At 41.6% G+C, this 17,190-nt stretch overlaps 1 protein-coding gene and 1 long non-coding RNA gene across 6 annotated transcripts in view; one reads left to right on the top strand and one right to left on the bottom strand.

The window, feature by feature from the left end:
* LOC122826847 (receptor tyrosine-protein kinase erbB-4-like) overlaps positions 1-17,190 on the bottom strand; it is a 238,051-nt gene that overhangs the window by 165,202 nt on the left and 55,659 nt on the right. The window lies entirely within an intron of this gene.
* LOC122826851 overlaps positions 1-17,190 on the top strand; it is a 56,912-nt gene that overhangs the window by 11,786 nt on the left and 27,936 nt on the right. Inside the window, exons 2-3 of one of the 2 annotated variants that reach the window (XR_006369879.1) lie at positions 2,663-2,848; positions 5,019-5,206. This is a non-coding gene — a long non-coding RNA (uncharacterized LOC122826851). The remainder of the gene's footprint in view (positions 1-2,662; positions 2,849-5,018; positions 5,207-17,190) is intronic. The other variant, XR_006369880.1, reaches the window with a different exon arrangement.

Below are 17,190 nucleotides of genomic sequence, written 5' to 3'. Positions count from 1 at the left end.
AGTTTGTTTCTACATAAAGTAGCTGAAGTAATCAGAAGATAAAACAGACCAGATGTCAATAGTTTATTAGTAATTCACCTCTCTACAAAACAAAGAAAAGTCAGGAAAGCCAATCTCAATTTCTACAGTGTAGCAAACCTAATATATTTACTTATTCAGTTTTAAGAGAAAGGGGAGCATTTTCTATAGACACTAAATGATTTCCTTAACGGATATTACTGGAGAGAGACAGCTGACCACAGAACTGTCCTTCATAAGAAAAGAAAGCCAATAAGAGACAGCAATATAAAGAAAGAGACACAACTAAACAATGAACCAGGAACCAAAGAGAATGGTTAGCAATTCGTGTCAGTAATATCTCAATATTAGAAGATGGTTACAAAAATATATGTCTAGAGTACTTTCCAAAGAAAATAAAACTGTCTAAGAACAAAAAAATCATTTGAAAACAGCTTCATCAATGCCCTAGTCTGGGAAACAGATACAGCTAACGAAGTTCTTCTTCGTAAGCTGTATCTGAAGGAGTGTGCATAAGACCGACATGGCACTGTCGTAAACATGGCATAACACCTGTTATGAATGTGAAGGAGTCTTTATGAATGCTGTCATGAAGTGTCATTTGGTAAATAATGACACTTTTAATGCAAAGTTGTACTACAATTTGCATTAAAAGTCCATTAAAGGTGTCAAATTTGCATAATGTGTCATTATTTACTAAATGACACTTCATGACAATAGTTGTAAACATTCACAAAGACTCCTTCATGTTCATAACGGGTGTTGTATCATATTTCTGACAGTATTATGTCAGTCTTATGCACAGCCATTCCAATAAAACATTACCGTTAAAAGCTAAACACAAAAGCACTGAGCAAGAAATAGAAATACAGGAAATAAACGAGCAAAATTAATTCCAGCAATACGTTCACTAATACCTCAGTCCAGGAAAAACAGCTAAACACAGAATCTCAATCAATAAAGTACTTTCTAAAAGCCATGTCTCAGTTTAGGAACAAGGCACAGCTAAACACAGGGGTAAAGGTTTCCTGAGGGAAGACAAATTAAGGAGACAATGATATAACAACAAAGAGAGAAGGCAAAACAAATGGCAGTAATGCCACCTCAGTTGCTTCAGTCAAGAAAGGGACCATAGAAGGACTGGACCAGGGGTACTTTCTGTGGAAAAAAGAATGAAAACAAAAGAAATTTGGCTTATTCTCACTTCCAGAGCCCAGAAATTGTCCAGCAGCCTCCCGCCCTACAACGCTCCCAAACAGTCTGCTGCTGGGTGTCTGTGTGAGGGATAAGCGTCGTCGCCGTCCCGCACCACACCAAACGCCCTCCAAGCACAATTGCTATGGATCTCCCCGCTGCATAAACGGCGTTATCACAGTTTGTCTAATTGTGAAAGCTGTGATCAGCATAAAGAAAACCCGGCGAGGATGTCTGAGTCGAGCGGCGCTGGGAAAGAGACGCTTCCTTCCGCCTTCTCGCCGTCACCTTCCTCCATTCATCATCATAAAAGCAATTAGCAGAAAGGTCAATGTGGGTAAACAGTGAAAATGGGTTTGGATGAGGTTCCACGTAGATCACAGCACTTCTGCAGAGGTGTGAAGAAATATACTGGCTTGCTGTGTGAGTCCTAACTCGACTTCTAGCTTAAGATGACTGAAGATAAACACGCACTGTAAATACTGTAAGACTTCAGTTTTGTTCCAACTCATGGTGAAGCCCCAGGCCAGGTTTGAAATCTGCCACAATCAGAAAAAACAACAACCTTAGAATAAAGCCAAAAGTCTTGACCCGTTCTTTACTTTCTAGTTTGTTTGCATCAACTTAGACTTTGGTGTAATCTTTTGGTCTTAACCTATAGCTTTGGAGGCTTTCTGAAAGAGTTTTTTGTTACAGTTTGGCTGCTTTCTCGCTCATTTTTAGTCTGGAATTTGAATTTTGTACACTAAACAAACATTGAACCTCTTTGAGATGTGAATTTGCTCCCAAACCCAACGGACACCTAACAGACAACAACCTGTGACAAAGACATCACTTTTCTGTTTTTAAGATAATCCCTGCAAAAAAATATATATATTTCACTATTATATTATTGTAGCTGCAGCAGTTATGAACTAATTATGAATATGATTCAGTTCTTTAATTGGTTTCCAATTTGGTGGGTTCTTTTGCAGCCCAGGACTTTCCATTTTCTGATTCCCATCCAGTCATTTAAAAGTTGAAGGTTCTCATCATAAGACACACACAGTTCAGAGTCATTGTCATGTCACACTGTTCCATAATTGACAGGACCATGAATCCGGCATTCAGTTTGTGATCTTAAGCTAAAGATTACAACAGCAAGTCCACTTCTCCACAGCTAAACAAGAACCGAACGCAATGGAAAGGTCCAGTCAAAGTCTGGACCTGATTCCGACTGAGATGCCATGGCAGGACCTTGAACAGACCGCTCAAATCCTCCAGTATATTAATTAGACTTACTCAAAGTTATTTTTGATATTCAAGTTAAACATTAAACAAGTGTCAGAGTAACAAAGAAAAGGAACAGAACATTTTAAGAAGGCAAATACGTTTTTACAGCTCTGTACATCACAAGGCACAGAAGAAATCTGGACTGTTGGTAATAAATTGTCTTTTAACGTTTTCCTAGATTCAGAATCAATTTCACGCCTCATAGACGCCACCCAACATTCCACTGACATCGTGGTTTGCAACTGCCGAGATCATGAAGGAAAGTCAGCATCGACGGGAACTCTCTGCACCACCACCCTCTTTTTTTTCCTTTAAGAGAATCTAATGAAACGCACACCAAACAATGCCAGGGCTGATACATCAGGTGAGCAAAAGTAATTGCCTAACCTTCTACAGCAGGGGTCTCAGACTCGCGGGCCAACTGCGGCCCTCGGGACGATAGTTTGTGGCCCCCACCTTAATATGAAAGTTTAATGTTAGTGTGGCCCGCGAGCAGTGATGTCAGTAACGCGTTAATTTGTAACGTGTTACTGACGTCGGACCACTTTTTTCAGTAACGAGTAATATGCTATTTCAAATCCAGTAGTCAGACTACAGTTACTTATCAAAATCATTTTTGCGTTACTATCTTCTTTTGTTATTTAATCGTATTTCCTCTACTCGTCTTGTCGAGTGACCGACGTCTCTATGCGACAGAAATGTAAACAATGGAGGGAGATGCGCATTTTGTTGGTGGAAAAACTGGAACTATTTTGAGATTCTGCTGACAAGTCCGATTATTATAAGCGGCTTTGGGCTTCATTTTTTAAAGTTGCTTGCCGATTTAATGAGCGGCGGGTTGCGCCTTTTTGGGCCTGCTTTTTGAACGTGAAGTTGCTCATTTGGGTTTGGAAATAAGCATAGAATCATAATAAAATCCAAGAATTTGTCCGTCATTATGGTAGTTTTACTCAGTCTCTCCTGTTCATCATTTCTCAGATGATCCGTCTCGCTGTGTCTTTGTTAATGTCAAGTTAATGTATTACCTCTGAATGACGTCGAGCTTCGCGTTGCGCTCCAGAAAACTGCAAACATCGAGACTAATTTAAACAGCGCAATAAACGTGAAAACAACCACGAATGAACGTGTCCGTAGTTTCCAATAATTATAATGGCAACTTAATTCTAATTATTAATACTAAGATAAGTGTCACAAATCTGTGCAGCCATCTGAGCTGTGAGTTGCAGGAGGAGCTCTGTGCGCTGTGACACCAAACGCAGGGCAGAACGCAGAACCTGGAGGCCGGGGAGGGGGGGGTCTTTAAAATCCTTCTTAGAGTTTTCCAGACAACAGTGGACCACACAAACTACTCACGTTTTTTATTTTTCTACAATCTCCTCTTCAGTTCAACCTTATCAGTGGAGACACATTGTTGATGTTACCATTATAAAATAGCTTGCAAAAAAGTATTGGCAAAGCTCAATGTGATTTTCACAGGAGGTGGAGCGTTGTTGTTAGCACCTGCTGAAAGTAACTAAAAAGTTACTTTTAGTGTAACTTAGTTACTTTCCAAATCAAGTAGTCAGTAATCTAACTAAGTTACTTTTTCAAGGAGTAATCAGTAGTCCGATTAAAGTTACTTTTTCAAAGTAACTATACCAACACTGCCCGCGAGTTTGATATGATTGGCACTTTTCAGTGTTGTGTGCGGAGCTGAACTAACTTACCAATCACAGTGCTTCAAATGGAGCTCATTGACCCTCAGTGCCACTCTGAACTCAAAGCCAATTTCAGGGAGGTGAGTGGAAAAGCAGACAAGCTTGGACAATTTTTGAGAGAATTGCCACCCAGCTTCCCTGAGCTTTCCCGAATGTTCAAGCGGACCATGTGTCTTTTTGGGAGCACATACTTGTGCGAAAAGCTCTTCTCTACCTTGAACTTCAATAAGTCCAAGTACAGGTCCAGACTTACTGACGAGCATCTTCAAGCTCTACTTAGGGTCTCAACTGCCTCCTCCCTTAAGCCAAATGTGGCTCGGCTATGCGAGAGGAAACGCTGCCAGACCTCTCGCTGTATGAAGTAGGCAGAAGAAACAGTTTATAAACTGTTATATTCATAACAGTTTATGTTCAATGTTCCATTCATGTTCAGAAAGTTAAAGGTTAAAGAACTGTTAATACAGCCATTTGAATCTGAAATATTATAATTACATTTATCTAGTCTTCTATAGCTGCTGTGTTATTATTATATTTTATTTATTTATTACTGATTAATTTTTTTTCTTATGAATTGTTAATTTATTTATTTTTTCATCTTATTTTGTGTTTAAAAAATAAAAATAAAGTCATTTGCTAACATTGGAATGTTTTTGTAAGAGCTTTTCTTGTGGAAAACCCGATGCGGCCCAGCCTCACCCAGACTCTACCTCCATCGGCCCCCAGGGAAATTGAGTTTGAGACCCCTGATCTACAGCGTCTGTTTTTAGTCTGATTGTGACCAGAGCATTTTCCATTGACGGTCAATACCCTTGGGGCCGTTGCTTGCCGAGGCTTCAGACGCAGAGACGACGGTGCGAGAGACCAGGCAGTCCGGAAAACCTGCTGAGCAGATTTGAGAGGTGTAAAAACTGTCCGTGGATAGCGGATAAGTGATCGCCCATCGTCTGCCTTGTAAATGAAAGGGGCTCCGGCGAAGGTGCCCTTCAGAGGCCGGCGTGTGCGCTCGGTGTGTGTTAACGCAGCAGGTGAGGCAGGCAAAGTGAAGGGAGGTTTGATGTCTCCCACACATAAACCGTGATTAACACAGTTGGGTTTCAAAGATCTGAGCGCCGCCAAAGAAATAGGCGCTAAGCTTGGGCGCACGGCGAGCGTGCGCGAGGCCAACCAAAGACGAGGGTTGACAGAGGGAGAGGAAAGAGACAGAGACGCTAAATTACTCCTCCACGGTGCTGCTACGTGTCTTTAAATATGCCACATTACAAATCATTATGCTCTATTCATTCTCCCTCCTCAGACAATAGCTCTCACTTCAAAACAATTAGAGTGCAATGACACAAACCCTTGATGAAAGTGGCGCCGTTAGTTAAAAAGGACTGAAAGTGATACAAATGATTTATGTAGAGACTTGGGAGAGGCTTCCTTCCCAACAAAAGCCAATTGACCCCCACTACCACCAACACCCAAACCCCTGCCCTTACCCCCCACCAACCTCACACACCCACACTTGTGCGATTGAACCGTGGCATAATCTGTCATTCAGTGTCAGGGCACTGCCACAATTTCATTACAATAGGAACTAATGTGAGAAAAGCAATTATTTCACTCCCATAATGCACTACTTCAGCACAACGGTGACCTTTTCCGTCTGTGATTGTTCATTTTCAAAAAAACGTTCTCGGTGCTGAATATACATGAATATCAAGGCTCTGAGGACGGAATATTTAATTCCACCTCTTGCCTGGTTTTTTCCCCCTGGTTTTGTGCGGGTGGAGGGTAATGGAACCACAGCTCAAATCAGCTGCAATCTAAGGGCGGACTGAACGCCAGTCAATCAGTTACCAGGTTCGACATGTGGTTTATTAGTTAGCTTAATTGGCTTCCTCGTCCGGTTTCACGTCGAATAGCAAAGCAACAGATTAAATGTCAAAAATGTCTAGGGCAGAAAAATATGGAGGGCAGCCGTCACATGGCATGGCAACAAAACTCTTCATGGAGTATAGCAAGTTTGGGAAAAATTTTGGGAATTTAAAGAAACACAATGGTAGCTTTGGTTACGGTATATATGCATTCTACCCCCTTTTGATTTGACACCTTGAAATAGAATTTAGTCAAACTGATTGCTCACAGAAGCTAACTAATTATTTCCAATCAGGCAGTTCTCTGCAGGCCTCACAGATTTTATGGAGATTGTCACTGAACATGGAAATCATGTTGTGGACGCTCTGACCCAGAATTGTCCAATGACAATACGGCTCACATCACATCTACTGGGAAATTACCCTTACACGGTCAAGAAGAAAGTGAAGCAACAAAGTGTTCTCTCTCACATTCTTGCTGGTTTGAAAGCGCCAAAAAGACCATTTGTACCGCAAAAAATGTAAAACCTCTTATAAAACACCCATCTGTTAACAATCATCATGACATTCAGCCAAGAAGTGCTCGAGCAAAGTTGGTCGCAAGGACAATCAAACACTTGCGTTGAACTTTTAATCAGACGCTTAAATGCTTGAGGACTTGTTAGCTACGCGGTGCAGATCTGCCTCTGCTTGCTGCCGTCTTCCCTCTCTGTTTGCGTTGCCCCTCGCTGAGCAACGTCCCTTGCCTCGCTCTCCTCGCCGTTTGATTCCTTGGATCTTGTCAACCGAAGGCCCCCGGTTTGTCCGCGAAGACTCCGAGGCCATTAAATATTCACCCGCTCTCATCAATTGCTCCCCCGGTTCTTTTTGGAGGAAGCATGGTAGAGGGAGAAAAAAATGACACTGAATTATTTAGGGCCCAATCAGGGCTATTTCTGGCAACCGCCTTGACTCAGATGAGCTGGCACAGCGGGCTTCACTGTTAGTGTGTTTTGATGTGGTGGCTCCATTAACTCCATGTCCATCCTCAGCTGTCATAATTACAGGCATTATACCATTATGTAGGGGTCATCGAATGCCTACTTTTCTCCTCATAGCAATTGGCCCAACATTGCTGCAAAGCTCAAAGACCTCAACAGATCAACTAAATCGCTATATTATGTTCTGCAAGACGATCAGATAAGAAGCAAAAAGTTCCTCTAGTAAAAAAAAAGAAAAAGGCCCAGATTAAAGCTGTCTTATGTGTCTTCCATAGTGGCTACCCACTTTTAGAGCAACTATCAGAGCAGAGTAAAGTTAAGTTTAAAGTTTTGGACATAGACTTTCTAACACAAGGCTTGCAAATGAAAGAAAAAAAAAAGGAAAGAGACCTCAAACAAAAACGAACGTCTTTCATTCTCGAAAAGATAATTTAAACAGACAGATTGCAGATGATTTCCTTTTTAAGGTTACAGCAGCGCTTCTGAAACGAAGTGGGAGCAATGATGAGCAGAAATCAAAAAGAAGGAAAAGGGTAATCGTCTTAGCAACGCTTGACTGAAGATTGTCCTCTTTTTTTTTTCTTTTTTTTTTTTGCCTGTGGAACAGGTCACACTCCCTCGGTCCAAAGATAGCAACAACTGAGGTTAAATCACCCAATGGAAACGTCACTTATAGATAAGGACTATGAGCTGCTCATTATTCGGGAGGGGAAAAGGAACGGGCAGTGAAGTGTGAAATTTCAATGTTGGTACAAGAGCGGTTCGGACACTGAGCGGCCGGCTCCAATGTACTTATAAATAAGATTCCTCTCTCAGAGCCAGAGTCAAAATGAATGAACGGATCTGAAGTGACGAGAGAAAAGCTTCAATGAATACAGATCGCAGAAACTGCAAGGTGCTGGTATGTCGTCCCATCCACCAATCAGCCTGCTGTCTGTTTGCCCGCCACTGCCGAGTTGTATATCGAGCAGAAACAGTAACATCTAGACATGGTTTATTTAAAGCGTTAAATTGTTTAAAACAAACAAAAATAAAATATAAATAAGTACGATTTTTGTTCTTATTTTGTAGTATGAGATGGCGATTTTTTTAGTCAGCAATGTTGCCACCTACTGGTAGAACATGGGTATTTTAGTTTTTAGGGTTTGTCCGCATTCGAATGTTTTATATTAAACAAACATTTTAACAGTTTGAGAAAATCAGTCATGTATTCAATATGTAGCAGAAAACAATATAGTTGCTAAGTTCCTGTTAGCGCATTGCAGAAAAATACACGCTTAATGTGCTTAATGTTTAAGCATAAAACATTAAACATTCACTTAAAAACTACAGAAAAAAGTATTAGAAAGCACAAGATTATTTTAAAGACATTGTTTACTTAACATTCTCAATAAATATGTTGCGGTTCACTTAGCATTAGGACTGTGACAAGGCTAGCTGCTCAAAAATGCTGTATTCGTTCATATGTGAAAGTAAAGTTGAGATAAAGGATAGAAGTAACTTGTTTCACAGCTGAAACCCAATCTAAACTCGTGATTCCGTTACAAAACAAGGTAGCATTAGCAATGCAGCACAGCTCGCTGCTGGGGGAAGATAGAAGAATTGTTCATTAAAACTGCACTTAGCCATTGTTTAAATGTCATAGGATTGTTTCCATGCCAACGATAACACTTCTGACAATAATTTACGTCGGTATTTGTAAAACAATAACATCGTAAAATTGCCTATTTGTTCCAACTACTTTCATTGAACAATCGGAATGAATTTGTTCCCAACCCATTTGCAGGTTTTCTACATGTTAATTAAAGACCTTTTCAAGTTAGATTGCATAATAATTTAGATTCAGTTTTGAAAATATGCTTTACATAACTTTAAAACCAATTGAAATTAATTTGAAATGTTTGATGATTTGTCATTAGAACAGCAAAATAAAAGCAACGACTCTTTTGCTACATTATGTGAGCTCTGTAGGTCATGACAACATTCAATAGATACAAGCAACCATTAAACTTTCCAAGGACTTTTCGTTTTCAGCGGCCATTTGTAACTCAAGTATGAGATCTGTGGTGACACTCAAAAGTGCTCCCCCCCTTTTTTTTTTCTCTAAATGTCAAAATGAACCTCTTTACAACGAACGGACAACAGAAAACACAACAACTCCATGTTCCAGTCCAACTTCAAGAGTCTCAACCTCTGCTGAATACGAGCGGATGCCTTTTTTTGCTGCGTTTTCTCCCACCGTTTTAAATGATCGTATTTCAGTTGCGGCTGAGCTGTTTCACGCTAGATTTTCCATCATCTGAAAGCTATTAGAATTTCCATGTTCCGAGCTTGTAAATGTAATTTTATTTACCAGTCTCTTCATAAATAATCACTTAATGTTTTGAGGGAAGTGTCACCGGCTGCGACGAAGCACACTCACACCCAGCTGATCATTTATACTTCCTCGTTCTGCTTTAAATGATATTCTGCCTGGAAGCTTATTAATTTAAAGTGATTAATTTAGTTCTTTGCAAAGAGTTTATTAACTTCAAGAGCTTATGTTGGAACAAAAGTCTATTTTCAAGGACGCTCAAGATATTTCTGATGACCGTAAAAAGGGGAACTGGCTCTTCGAACAATTTAGAGAATTGATAATAAAGATAGATAATAAAGTTAAACATTACACGAATCATCAAGAACTTTAAGGTGAGACTTTCATACCTTGAATTCGTATGTAAGGTGAGGTTAATATTATTGGACATGGCCCTTGTGATAACAGGGGCAGATAAGAAATCACTTTTGTAGAGGAAGAATCCAAGATATTATGCAGGAAATACCAGGAAGAACAGCAGAAGACTCAAGAAAATGTTATTTTTAATATAAAATAAGAGGTCAGATTTATCAAGCTCTACCATGAATCAAGTTGGAGGCATTTTGTTCCATCCAAAAAAAGTGTTGTCTTTTTTTGTAGTTCTGTTTAATAGAACAGGGGCTGGTTTAACGCACCTGGATCAAACGATGGCTCATTAGAAGGCCTAAGAAGAACATTGACATGCTGAAAAGGTTGTTACTACCACCAGGGAGAGAACTACAACATGCAGGATGCCGGCCCTCGAGGACCGGCTTTGGGCACCTCTGATTTAGACAAACAAATTTGTAGGCACAAACTCCTAAGTTCTACGTAAAACCTTTGGTCCTGACAATGTCCAAAGGTTCCTCAGAGTTCAACACCCTACTTATTGTATTGAGGCCATTAACTGTAGGTGTGACATAAAAGGGGGAACACCAATGCAGAGGCCAATGAGTGTCCCTATGGGTGCTGAAGACCCTTGATGAGAACCAGAAAAGATTCATTACCCTTCCTTTGGGGTGCCAGCCCTCCCCTAACCCCAAGTAATGAAAATGACTTGCATCCCTAATTACCGTCCTCAATCAGCGCTCAATACGCCTCACATTGATTTGATAGACCGCCTGAGTTACGAGCTGCTCCCAGCCGAGCGGAGCAAAAGATTGGCAGCCTCTCGCAGGGTAAATAAACCTCAGGAATATGCACACAGTAAAAGCCCCATCATCGGCTTGGAAAAGGTCCGGTGGGAACCGTGCATCTGGCAGACGCCTACAGCTTCCGTCGTGTCCAAGTGTTAACGCTAATTGCCTAATCACTCAGCGTGAGTCCGCCTCATCAGTGGCATTCATCACTGCGGGAAATGATATTTATAAAAACCACATTCGTTGATGAATACAGGTATTTATCAGGTGCCTCGCCTGGTACTGGCTGATAGGAGGATTTCCTGTTGGACAGTGCTGACAGAGGACTCTCAGCAGGGTTCTGATTGCTTAACGTTGGCCTAGAAAATCAAAGATGTTTGGGAGGTATTTTGTTGTTGCAATCAGGCGTGAGATCAAACGTTTCTGTGGATTTTTACATCTCACACAAGGAGAATCTGCTGAGACGAAGCAGAGATGGTTAGATGACATAAGGGCTAACTCTAACGCCAACCCTGGATGACAAGGGTTTTTTTTCCCACAGTTTTTGCAGGCCATCAGAAAAAAGGAAGAGGGAAAAAAAGAGGCAGTATAGCCACCCCTCCTTCCTCCTTCAGCTTTTCTTGCCCTGCTGGGTTGTGGAGGAGATGCAGCAGTGACAAGAGAAATGTTAACCGGCCTGTACCTTGGAATAACAATACCAGGCGCTGGCAGGCAGATAGCTGGTGACAAAGCCTCCCCCTCGACTGAGGCGACCGGAGGAGAGGGATAAAAAATGAGCCTGCGCATGTCCTCCCGGCACGACCCAGCGCGGCACCGCTTGTGCGCGACCAAAGACAAGAGCCGAAAAACAAATAGCACAAATATCAGCATGCCCCAATGACATTTCTCAGACAAAAGCACAAAATGCAAACACCTACGGGGCTGGGGGAAAAAGAACAAGCAGACACCACCCAACATGCACGCGGTATCTTCGCCATTTGTCATCCGATCAGATGCGAAACACGGAAAAGGGATTAAATTGTTTGCAGCTGCCGTGATGCGGTATCTTCCTTTGTATCGCTGCTGATCTGCTCCTAATGACAGGTAAGTACTCTGGGAAGGCACGACCCCATCACTCGATCCCCGTCCTCGACTAAACGGCAGGAACCGCCCGACACTGTCCAAACACGTGTTTCCAGAGACACAATCTCACGCGCCAGCGTTGCAGGTGGAGGCAATAGCAATTTGGAGATAAGATCTGGGCAAACCCAGGCCACATTCTCCTCGACATGACTGATGTCTGCTTATTACCCCCCCCCAGGGATGAATAGAGGTGCGGTGTGTTTCACTGGCCTCAACCACCAATAGTAAAATCATTGGATTACTTTACAGAGCAACAGGATGGTGTCCCCCTCAACTCCTACGGCCTGAATACAAATTAGGTAACAGAAAAACAATATATTGACTAACAGACGCTTTCAAGGGAAATTAATATAGCGTAAGAATACTCATGGGCCTGAATGCCACTTTCAATGGCAATCAACATGACATAAAAATGTCAAGTGACTGTAAGCAGAGAGGTCAAAGGAAAATGGAACGACTAGACGTCCATACTAATAAAAAACACACAACAGATCATTTAGGATAAGAAGGACAAGCTAAAACTCAGTCTTTAAGTTGGGTTTATTGAAAGGAACACCTGTCAAATCATTGATTTAAGACAAAATTTCTTGACTTCAGATCAGGAAAGAGTTGTTTTCAATGCAATTGGGGTCAAAACGTAACTTCAAAACCTGACAAATACCCCACATTTTGATCCATTTCCAAAAGTCCAAACATCATGACAGATGCCCAGTACAATTTAATATATACCAATCAGTCATAACATTATGACCATCACACTAAATAGCATGCTGATCCCCATTTTGCTGCCCAAACAGACACAAACTGTCAAGCAATGGACTCAACCATGTGTTTTCTGGCATTCAGATGTTAGCAGCTGTAGGTTGTGAGGTGGCTTGTTCAATCTGTTTTAGATGGATTCTCACCTGGACTGAGATCTTGTAAACTTGGATGCCAATGCAACACCTCGCATTCATTAATTGGATGATGGTGCTGAATTCGGGCCACATTTGACAATACTGAACGTTAAATAAAACTACTTTTTTTCCAGGACGAAATTGTCTAATTTTGGTGAGCATTCTCGGTTTTCTGCTCTGCTGCTGCGGGTAGTTTGCCTTAGGGCCTGACAAAGTGTGTTTCCAGAGATGGTATTCTATATATCATTGTTGTGACTGTTGATTATATCAGATATCTACCCATCATCCTCTGACCTCTCACTCCAGCCTTGTCCTTCTTATGGTGCCACAAATCTGGACAATGTCTTGTTTAAAAAAGTGATTTTGACTCAATGGCCAGTTTCAGTCATTGCCCTGACAGTGCAGCGATTGTGTTCCCCACTGCTAGCTGTCATCAATTCCCTCTGCATTACCGTGGATGATTTGAAACATTCCAAGAACAGATGGGAGGACCTAGCTGTAAGATTGCCATAGATGAATAAAATACAGTGGCTTTTGATAACATAAAAAAGGTAAACAGCCTGAGGCGGTAGAAAATGTTGGCTCTGTAAATCATGTGGAAGGAGGGGGGGAGCACAGAAACTGCTCCATCAACAAACTCTATGATAAACATGGAATTTTATTGAGAGAGGGAAGATGCGGGACAGATAGCAAAAAACGACTTTCTCTCCCTTTGAAAAGGGTTGTCGGTTGTTTCCCAAAGCGAGCTGAAGCTATCTTGTGGTTGTGCTTTCACAAATCAATTTATCTGCATATGTTTTATGCACAGGAGCTGCTATTCCAGGTTCATTTGTGCCCTTGCAAGACAAATGACAGAGCAGAGCTCAAAAAGGGAGGGTCCTGATTGTCACCGTCCTCCCACGAGCCTTCAGAACCAACAGCTGGACTGGAAATCGTCCAGCGGCTCGGGCCGGCCCTTCGTTTTTGTTTCGGATGTGAAAGCAGGTGGCAGGACACAGTCCGGTTCCCTGCCAAACTTTCTATCTGCGATGCAGGGAAACAATGGACGAGCAGAGACAATGGAACGGCTCATCATGCTGGTCCTTGTCGCATTGCACGTGTCTTTGTGGCGCTGACAAGAGGACAACCTCTTTTGTTCGTCAATGGCTGCCATGTTCAGGTGCTTCCCACCCCAGCCAGTCTCAACAGTTTAGGAATAGCGAGATGCTTACCTCGCAGCGGCTTATGTCTCATATTTAAAGCGAACTAGTTTTATTGTACATAAATGTCTAAAGCACTCGTTTACATTTACGTTTTACGTGGGTCCACTATAACGTTTGTTTTGAGGACATCAAAGTATAAGTAGATTTTTTTATTATATGTCTATTGGTTTATCGTGGTTGGTACATTGGTTAGATCTCTGGTAATTGGGCGAATAGGTTTAAGTTTGTTGGTCAATACATTAAAGTTTGGCAGGTTGGTTGGATGATCTGTTGCATTGGTTTTGCACATTGACTCATTGGTGGTTGGTTGAAAGGTCATTTGGTTTGTTAGTTGCTAAGTTTGCTTGATTGGTTGCAGGTTGGTTGGAATGTTGATATAGAATTCAATACACGTGAAAGAATGTCAATAATTCAATTCACAAAAACTCAATTACTGAATCACGTAGATTAAAAAACTGAAATGTTAACGCCTAATTTAGGGCCTTAGAGGAACAATTGAATTACAGCCGATAGGAAAAAAGGTTACTTTTGATAAACTTACTAACATTGACCTCTTTACCTGCATCAGTTGTAGACAAATTAGGTCTCAATAAGGCTGCAACATGCATATTACATCCATAAATTTTCATTCTTTCTTTATTCTAAAATGATTGTAAAAACTTGAAGTAACTAAGCAGGTCGCAACCACTGTCCCTATTCTTATTTACGAATAATAAGTTAAGCATAGAACATTAGTCAAACATGTGACTGGGTTGTTTTATCAGCATACTGCTAATCTAAAGTTAAGCTCCACCTTATCCAAAATTAGAGGCTGGAGTGTGTTTCACACTGCAGCTCTTGTCCAGTGCCTAAGAGCTCAGAGTGGAGTTAAAAGCGAACTGGCAGCAGCAAACACACAAACCCCCGTAGAACTTGTTTACTGTACATTTAGCATTGTTGCTGAGCAACAAAAAAAAAAAGGATATCTGCAGGGTGCCCCCCACCTACCCACCCACCCACCCACCCTTACATCCCACGGGCCAAAGTTGCAGTGGATCATTAAAAGAATATAGTCTGTGCAGACAACACACACATATGCACAAAAACAGAGTTAGAGCTCTCTGTCCAAGGTGTCTATAATCTTGGTCTGGGCTTTTATTGTTCCGTCACTTCGATTGCTTCGACCACAAGGACAAGTGCTTGTCACTCACATAGTTTCCTTTTTATTACAGAGTTTTGGAGGAAAGAACCCTTAGAAATGTGAATGTCAAACCAACATTTCAAACATTTGAAATTAATAGCTTGGCCTTCATATGGCTTTATGAACTGGATAATAAAATAGGATAAAATTAGTCTTCCACAAAAGAGGGCCCAGCTGCTGCAATACGAACCTTGGTTTAGTGGACAAGAGCAGCTGTGGCCGCCATTGTTGGGGATACTAAGAGACTACAGAGCAGCTTTCAACATCCATAAAGCTGAATAAAATTTCTCATTCACCACCAACGGTCAACCTGCATCTACTTGAGGACTTTCTCAAGAGAAAGTCGGTATTTTTTTTCTCTGCACACTTTCCTATCTTCGCCGGCCATTTTGTTTTTATTTTGGGTAGATTTATGGGAGGCGTGAAATGAAACAGACCCACAGCAAAGGTCTCAGGAGTCATACCTCGGGGTATCCGCCCCATATCTATCGTTACTCAACAGCTGACAGGATCCAGCAGGTGGCACATTGCGTCTGGAGGTATGTACATGCACAAGAACTAAAAATACCCTGACCCCGACTCTACTCCAAACACCCCACGCATTGCTGAGATAGTCCGCCAACATACACCCTGCCCCCTGCCCCCTGCCCCCTGCCGACGCTCTCTTAACTGCTGCTTTAGACGTTCACCATTCAGGCATGTTTGGACTGTTTGGCAGGCTATTCAACATTTCAGACTGGAATCCTTCAACCTGCTAATGATTTCTGAAACTGTTTTAAGAAACTCAAAGAAACACACAGTCCTTGGAATAGAGCCGACCTTACTAATGAAAGCAAAGTTATCATCGATGCAACATCACTCGGTACAACTTGTTTCCAGTATAACCATTGTCCAGATTTGAAGAGCTTACAATAAGGCTTATAATGGATAAAGTGAAATTCAAATCAATTTTCAACTCAAGCTGATCTCACAAAGTAGCATTAGCTTTTGTTGTTCAGTAGGATACAATACCACAGAAATAGTTTGTGTTCAAGTGAAGATCTTAATGTTCTCATTAACAGATATTTCCCGGACAGGCACAAAAACTGAGAATTGGTGTTGTAACTGTAGGATTTGAGAGTAATGTTGAACCAGTACGATTGGCAATAGCAAAGAAGCTCCAAGCTTCAAGCTGTTTCCCAATAAACAGGGTGCTCATCCCGGACTGTTCTATAAAGAATCTCTGAAGGAGGAGAAATCACACATCACAGTGCCCGCAGTCCAAAATTCCAGCATATTTATAGTGGAACAAAGTCCCTGCCTTTCTAAAATGGGGGATCAATTTACAGTCTGGTAGCAAATCACAACCAGTTGTCATGTAAAACTTCACACAGTCACATGGGAGTCACAATCTATTGACTTCCTATCAGCAGCGAGGTTAGGCTGACCAGCAGTGGAATGGAAGACAATGATCGTCTGCAGCACCACCTTGTGGCTTGGGGGGATGAGAGCAGGATGTGCTGCGTGAATACTACAAAAACTCCAGAACCGTTTACCTGGGCTGGCTTATAGTGGCATTATGAAAATGTTTGAGCTACAAAGTTATAGAGTGGAGGACTCGGCAAATTCCTAGTGATGGATATAAAAGTGCCTGGAAGGTGTGTAAGGAGCAAATTAGCTTTATTCCCACACAGATTTAGTTAAACAAAGTCCAGTTTTGGCGTTTACTTGCAGAGATTTTTGAAACAGAATGTGAAGACTTCTTCATCAAGAGATAAACTACATGAACGCAGTGCCGTCTCTACTCAGAATTATCTTTTGGACGCTGATCTTAGGTTTGATTGAATTTATGCAAAACAAAAAAATGGGGGGGAAAAAAAAGGAAAGAAAAAAAAAACACTTGAGAAGTTAAAATACTGGAAGGAGGCCAGAAACGAAGAAAACTCTTTCTTCACGGTATTAATAATGTTTTGTTGTGGAGTGAGTCACGGCCAGCCCCCCCACCCCCCTCTTCCCTCCCTCTCAGACAGGGTCGTGTTTTCCCCGCCCGAAGCGAGCAGAGCCGCGGCGGCGAGTAGCCACACACCTGCTCACTCGCCCGGTAGCCGTCTCCATTTCTAATTTGTTTATCTTATTTCCTGTGAGCCTTTTGTGCAGGCAGACGAAGACGAGTTATCACGCCACCGCTAAAAAAAAAGAAAAAAAAAAGACCTCTCCTCGTGTCGGCTCTGATTTGCCATTATTGTTATTTTTTAATATCGGCACATTCGTGGAAAAGATGCTTCAAAAGCAGCCTCAGTGTTCAACTTCTGAATGTAGCTCC

Source organism: Gambusia affinis, linkage group LG24 (assembly GCF_019740435.1).
Source record: "Gambusia affinis linkage group LG24, SWU_Gaff_1.0, whole genome shotgun sequence".
NCBI lineage: Eukaryota > Metazoa > Chordata > Actinopteri > Cyprinodontiformes > Poeciliidae > Gambusia > Gambusia affinis.
Note: the sequence above shows the minus strand (reverse complement) of the source record. Positions and strands in the feature narration are given on the sequence as shown.